The 7,478-nt window shown below is 54.1% G+C and overlaps 1 long non-coding RNA gene across 1 annotated transcript; it reads left to right on the top strand.

Annotated features, from left to right (window-relative positions):
- The first annotated feature begins 2,260 nt into the window (after positions 1–2,260).
- LOC122169287 lies at positions 2,261–6,438 on the top strand. The gene is made up of 3 exons (XR_006171540.1): positions 2,261–3,053; positions 3,400–3,569; positions 6,352–6,438. It is a non-coding gene; the product is annotated as an uncharacterized LOC122169287 (long non-coding RNA).
- Positions 6,439–7,478: the final 1,040 nt, after the last annotated feature.

Raw genomic sequence — 7,478 nt, 5'->3', positions numbered from 1 at the left:
CATGTAGCCTCCCTACAACGGTGGCTGCATTTCTGTGCTTTTTGTGGCCCAGTGCTTTAACACAATGTGATGAATGTATCCTCAAAACACAGAAGCTGTACTGGCAGTTCTGCCCTACCTGGTGTGTCCCCTGTTCCGTGTGCCACCCTACCTGCCCCAGGGCTGCAATGGAAGGGTGGAAAGGATGTGATGTGGGAGGAAACTGCGCTGAGTGGGCGCTTGGAGTCTGTCTGTCTTTTCCTGCACTGTTCTCTTGGAGACCTGCCGGGCCCAGGGGGCTGCAGGGAGATGTCTATTGTAGCAGCTTGGCAGAGGCTGTGGTCAGAGCTGCTCACACGGGACAGGACATCCCCACTGCTATTTCCTAAACAAAAAGCTGCAGTGAGTAATTGAGAGTGACCTTTGGGGAGACCAAAGGGAGCAGGGACGCGGGTGAGAAGAGTGGATGCTGGCCAGGGCCCAGCACTGCTTCCAGGCCTCCTGGCAGGAAGGAATTTCTCGCTTCCCTCCTGCCGTTCTGTGCAAGCAGAACGTTTGTGAGCTGGCGTCCCACCTTCCTGCACGCAGCCCTCCCACCCCACCAGCCTGCAGCAAGTTGAGAGCCTCCTGCTGCCCTGATAAGACAGACAAAGGATAGAGAGCAAGGAAATGCTATTTCTGGTCTCCTGATAACAGTGTTTTTATACACAGAGAGGACGCAGGCCCTTTGTTGTCTGCCTTTGTGTGCTGGAAGCAAACTGTCGCTTGGATGTGATTCCAGTTCCTCCGTACCCTCACACCCAGAATTGCCCTGGGCAGCAGCTGATCAGGTTCTGGCTATGCTCAATGATGCTGATGCTTACCTCCCTTTAAGTCTGGCAGTTGGTGGGACAAGATCTCAAAGGCTGTGTCTGCATCTTAGTGTTTAATAGTGACGAACTTGTCCCAGAAGTTCCTGGCATCACTCCCTGTGAATGGAAATTGTAAAGAAATGAGGTGTTCCCAAGAAATCCCTTCTCCTGGTACAAAACCTCTCACTTTAATCCTATCCCTTGTTTTGGATTCTGCCACATGCTGTTAATTTATAAGCTCCAATTAATGGCTATAAATGCCAGATCACCTCGTTCCCCAGCTGCTTGCTATATATTCCACAAAATCCATAATTTTCCAGGTGGGACTTCCCTTGGGAAAAGCCCCAAGAATGCTCTCCAGCTGCCTTTTCTCTCTCTGAATTCTGCTTTTCAGGAGTCTGAGCAATTTGCTCAGTGAAGGAGTTTGATTTCCTGGTTGGTTATTCCTCATATTCCTCCCAGAGCCTTTCTAAAAATGCAAACCCAGCTCGGATTGCCCTTGCTGCCTCCCACCTGGCTGCAGCAGGACAGGCAGCGTTTGCCCAGGGCTCTGTGGCTCAGTGGGCTCATACCTGAACCCCTTGTGCTCCTCCAGGAAGCCTGCCTGGTCCTGTGAGTTATTGCTATTTGTGTTCTCCTCTTGCTCACACCTCTTTCTACGTAGTTCATTTTGGGTGAGTCTTTAGATATTTTATTTTTTTGTAATCACAAAGAAATGTGTAAACAGCTCCATAGTAACCTCTGGAGTAAATGAGTCACAGCCCTTCTGCCACAGGACGTTCTCTTTGCTCCTGTCTGCTGTTGTGTTTTCAGACCCTCAGCAGCTCGAGCTGTGAGGCTGTTACTCACCGTTTCCTGCGCAGAGCTGTGTGACTTCATCTGCAGCTCCTCTTCACCTATGGAACCCCCATGCTTATCATCTGTCCCCGAGCTGCAAGTATTCCAGTTTGAAGAAGCCCTGGGGGGTGCTGGCATTGCACGTGGGACGTGGTGCCTTTGCCACTGAGCACTGCCAGCCATGCTGGGTTGCCGTAAGTGGGATAGCAGAATTCCACAGCTCCCAGCTACTGCCAGAGTATCAGCACAGTAGGAGGAAAGCATGGATCCTGGACCATCCTGGTGTGTTTTCTCTGTTTGCAGTGAGGTACAGAATGCTGGAGGACCGGGCAGCCCAGCGATATCGTTAAACCACCTTTTAATTAGCACCAGCCCAATGATTCCCTGGGTAAAACCCTTGGGTCTTGTGTTTAAGGACAGCTCTAGCGGACATCAGGAGCAGCACCCTGCTTTGGAGCCCGTTCAGTCTCACACAGTGCGTTCACTTGATCTGAGCCCTTACGGCAGCAGAGGGAGCTCTCACGCTTGGCTTTGAAGAGAAAAAATAAAGGAGCAGAGAAAGTTTTCAGGAGGGGCTGCTGGAATCACCCACTTGCAGAAGTGCTCCTCCAGAAGTGGCTCAGCCCTGCCCTCCTTCCCTGCAAAGCAGCCAAGCACGCCGTGCTATTGAGCTCTGGAAATTCAAAGCATCTAAAGCATAAATCTCACCCACCCCAATCAGGTCCGTGCTGCTGCTAAGCCATGTTTGTGTGCTCATGGTCAGCCCCTCCTTGATTAATCATTTCATGTTAAGTACGCTCTCAAAATGAATGTACTGACACGGAAAAGACAATTGAAAATGAGAGTCCAAACTACCAATGGAGGATTTTGCCTCTGCATCCAAGTTGGCAAATGAACATGGGCACTGGTAAGGAATAGTCACCCTCCAGATATTTCTGCAGAAAAGCCCAGGCAGGGAATGAATGATGGGAGCATGCAGGGACAGGGCTGATCCAGGAATGGGGCAGGCAGTTTGGCTGCAGCTCCACCTTGACCCATGCAAATCTGGTTGGGTAAAAGCATGTTCCTAGGGAAATGAAAGTTTCTGGTGTGGCTGTTTGCCAGCTGAAGCTCCGGGGAGGAGCCCAGTGTCGTGGTGGTGCTCTGGGTTGAACAGCTTATGTGGGGCAGTGTGATGTTGAGTACTGGAGGGTGCAATCTGAGGGGGTCCTCTGCGCCGTGAGCAGCGGCTCTGGCTGGGAACAGGCTGTGACTGTGCTGGATGCTGAGGACTTCAAGGTGGATTATGCATCTCCTGGGGTCACCAAGCCCCACATCGCAGCACAGATGTGACCTGGGCGCAGGGTGTGTGCATCCAGCACAGCCATCCACCCCCATACTCACCAGGTCAGCACAGTTACTTCTGCTCTGTGTGTTGCAGCCAGAAGCAGGGCTGGGCTTGGGGCTGTCAGCACTCCTCGGGGAACCACAGCATCCAGCTGCAGGGGATGAGCTCAGCATGCTGAGCCGCCACCTTTGGAAGCCTTTTGAGCCAGGGCAGAGCTTACTGCAATCCTGACCAGGTGGTTTTCTGCTTACAGTGACACCTGCTTGGTGCTGAGCACAGCCAGGTGAGGAGCTTTGGGGCCATGCTCTGCACAGCTGTCATGGATTTGCAATTGCACTGCAAAGCAATCTGTGTGCAGGATTTGCTGTCCCATGCATGCAGTCTCTGGCATTGCTTTCCCCACAGGCTGAGTCCCCGCTCAGCTCACGGTTGGAGCGTGGACCTCTGACTTCCAGCTGCAAACATCTCCTCCTTGCACAAGAGGAAGCAGCCGAGCTGATGTGCATGGGAATTATCCCATGTCTTGGAACTCCTTCGGGTCTTGAAGCCATCTGCACAGCCCTGCCCGGGTCGGGGTGAGACATTCCGTTTTTCCTGTGTCATTCGGGATTCAGAGCCAACTGCTGGCCATGCCTGTGTGCGGGGCGGCTGCGAGCCGTGTGCTGTCAGTGTGGTGTAACAATCCTGCTGTGTGGCCAACACACAGTGCTGGGTCGGTCATGTTCCTGCAGGAAAGGGGCAAAAGAGAAGGAGCACGAGTGAGGGGTTCTGGGATCCTGGGTGAAAGCGCTGTGCGTCTGCAAGGCACGGTGCAGGAGGGACAGTGCAAGTGTTGCAATAAACGTTGGTGATTTGGGGGCTCGGGGGGGGGATTTGTGAGAGCATGGATACAAATCTGTCATGGTGCTGCTGCGCTTTGTTAATTCATCCCATATGCTGTCCTGTAAGTGTGTCAGCAGAAGTGCTGCCAAATGGGAACTGGCAGCCCCCAGCTTCCCAAACCCTCCAAGTCAGGGCACCGAGCCCCGCATCATGCTTTCTTCTCCCCAAAATAAAAATCTTGAGCTGTCACTGGGGAGAGGGAGGGTCCATAACCCCAGATGTTCCCTCTGAGGGCTCCTTACCCATGTGCACTGTGCTGCAGGTGCTCAGGCATCACTTGCAGCCAAACCTGGGCACGCAGCACCCATCTCCCATCTCTTACCATAGCGTGGTGCTGCTGGCGGTGTGCCCACATCCCACGTGCTGCAGCTCTCCCTGACCAAAACACCTCTATCTGCAAGCAGTCAGGGCCGTGAATACATCACACATCCAGCCACTTCTGCCCCGAGCAGGGCTGGGGCTGCTGGGCTGGGACACCAGAAGTGACCTCAGCGCCGAAACTTATGGCTGCACTGGGAGGGCTCTGCCCTCACCGCGTGTGCTCTGAAATCCTCCTTATTTACGATGTAATGGGAAAACAGCGAGCGGCAGTCAGAGAGGCTGCACAGCGCCCTCCTTTCCTGTGCTGGCCAGGAAATGGGTGGGGGGCAGAACACACCCAGTGATGGAGACGAGATGGGGATGCAGACACAAATGGGGATAGAGAAGAGGATGAGGATGGGGCTTGGGATGGGGACAGGGATGAGGATGCTCTACTTTCTTGTGCAAAGCACTGCCCATCCCATGAGAGGGTCCAGACGACCAGCCCTGATCCCTGCTCCCAGGGCTGTTTGGGTGGAACTGTTGGCCTTGGCTAACCTCCCCATTGCCTTGGAACACCCTCACTTTTCTGCATCCCTCTCAGTGCCTTCCTGTTCCCACCCCTCCCACCCTCAGTCTCCACTACAAGTGTTCCCCTTCATTGTCTGTGAGCAGCAACTTGCAGCCCTCAGTCCTGACATGACCGCACTAAATCAGAGCATCAAACCACGCCGTCTCTCTTACCCTGCTCCCAGCCTTCATCCTTGGACGCTGAGGGGCATTATGCTGGGGGCACAGGTCCCTTCCTGCAGGTGACCCTGGTGAGGGTGGCAGGGAAGGGGCCAGTTCAGGGAATGTGGGAGCAGGATGGGGGCAGAAGGTGCATGGAGTGGCAGAAGGGGGGGGGAGGATGGGTGCATGGAGTGGGGCTTTGTTATCCCCCTCCACAGGCTCTCAGGGCACGGGATGAACAATGACACACTTCCCAAACTTGCCTGCCCCTTGCCAAATGCATTACTCAATGCAGAGAAGCTGTGGGTGGCTGAATCCCTTCCCTATGAGCAATGGGGCAGTGAGCAGTGCAGCAGGTCCCCATGGGGCGGCTCTCCCACCTGCTGCAGGTGCCAGCACAAAGCTTGCTGCAAACAGCACTGCTCCCATCCATCCCTTCCTTGCCAGGGATTTGTTGCAAGCAACAAAGTGGGAGTGCTGGGAGGAACCACAAGCTCCCAAAAGCTCAGTGCAGAAAATATCCATGAGGTCAGCCTGCTCCTACTGCTGCTATTGCAAAATACTGTGGGGGCTCTTCAGTGCAAGGTGCAGATGTAGAATTTGCCATGGAACCACGTGTCTCACACGTTGCCTAAAATGTATGTGTGTGGATTAGAAATTCCCTGCCCAGGTGCTAACAATTGTGTGCAAACAATGGAGTTGCAGCCGGCGCCTGCCTGATCCCTGTGCCACTGTGCCCAGGAACTGGTGAGGGCAGGGCCACGGGGAAAGGTTGTGGGGTCAATGGTGGGAGAATGGGAATAAGGGTGCTGTGTCCTCTACTGTGCTTCTCTGGGACGAGGAGGAGAAGGGTCTCAGTATCAGCCAGGAGGGGGGTGGGGGCAGAGGATGCCACTGAGCATCAGTGTAGGGTGTTGCCAGTGGTGGCTGGGGCGGTGCTGATGGCCCCGGGGCTGCTGCCAAGGTTGGAGGGCTGCAAAGCTGTCCTGTGCTCTACGTGCTTGCTGTTATGGCAAAGCAAAATCATGTATTTGAGACTGCAGAGAGCTCAATGGGGGGAAACCACCTTGTGCCATGGGATCTCTGGGGCTGTGCCAGGCTGTGTGTGCCCAGCACAGGGTGAACAAGCTCGGCTTAGCTTGAGCAAAGGCAATCCAGCCTGACCACTGCTGCTAAAGGATGGTGAGCTCTGTGCTGTATCCAATGCATGGGAGCAGGTTCAAACCCTTTGCCATCGATGCATACTTGGGCTCAGTGCTCAGGGCAATGTGAGGCTGCAGTGTGACATCTCTATAGAAACCCCATGTTTGTTGGCAGCACAGCAAGCTGCTGGCCTGCCTGCTCCTCAGAGAGAATGAGAGAAAAGGTTTCAGCCCTGCAGCCTTTTGAGGATGTTTTGTTCCCAGATTCACCATGTGCTCAGTGACGGGTGTTATTTTGAAGGAAATCCTGGAGCCTCTGGAGCAGAACACTTCTGACCACTTGATGCTGATGGAGACGTCTTCTATCAACACCTTCAGGAACTCACGTGCAGGTGAGTGCTGCCGGGGCTTTGGTGCTATGTGTGTGAGAGCTCAAACCTCCTCCATGATTGAAGCTGAGTGCTGTGCATTGCTGAAGGAGTCTGCAGCCCTGCTACGTGCACTGGGTGATGCTGAGCTGTTTCCCAGCCCCGTTCTCTGGGCAGGAACCACAGCTGCTCCATGTTCAGCCTGGATTTTGTAGCCCAGCTTTTTCCCAGAGGATGAGGCATATTGCTTGAAAGCTCTGCTCTGCTCCTGCACGTGGTGCTGAGCAGTGCCTGAGGCTCGTGCTGCATGCAGACACACAAGATGCATACGTTACTTGGAGCACTGCCCGGGAACATGGAAAGCAGATGTTGGGCTGCAACCCGGGATGAGCCGTGCTGATGGTTGGTGGGATGGAGGTTGGCAAGGAGCCGTGTCTGGAGATGCAAACAGTGCTGAGGGGGCTGTGCTTAGGCCTGCTGACTGCTGTTCTGGAGCTCAGTGGGAAGCAGGCTGAACCCTGGGTATTTTGTCCATGTTTCCAGATGAGGATTTCTCTGCCTTGCCTTCAACGGTGTTTCTGCCAAAGGTTTTGTTGCATCTTGGTGGAACATGTGCCAATGAAGCTGTGGTGGTAATGTGGTGGATGCAGCAGTGTCCAATCTCTTTGTGTATGTGAAGTTTATCTATTTGCTGTTATTATCTGTGGCAAGTCTGGGCTGTTCCAAAATGGGATTGGGTGAGCCCAGCCTCCCTTGTCTGTCCCAGAGCTCCTGGGCATGGGGCATGACACAGGTAATGTGGTTTTAGGAGCATCCTTTGGTCCTTCCCAGCATACCTTATGAAGCAGGGAGAATCTGGAAAGCTGGGACTGATCTTCAGATCCATTTGAGCTTCAGACCCAAAGGAAGGATCCCATGGGCTGGGCACTGAGCTCCCTGACTCCAGCAGTGGGGTGGCAGGAGCTGTCTGACTCTGTCACAGAATCATAGGTTGGAGTTGGAAGGGACCCCTAAAGGCCGTCTGGTCCCACCTCCTGCACTGAGCAGGGACACCCACAGC

Source organism: Centrocercus urophasianus, unplaced genomic scaffold (genome assembly GCF_019232065.1).
Source record: "Centrocercus urophasianus isolate 14NV4802_14NV808 unplaced genomic scaffold, USGS_Curo_1.0 seq_505, whole genome shotgun sequence".
NCBI classification, from domain to species: Eukaryota; Metazoa; Chordata; class Aves; order Galliformes; family Phasianidae; genus Centrocercus; species Centrocercus urophasianus.
This window is presented reverse-complemented; position numbering and strand designations above follow the sequence as displayed.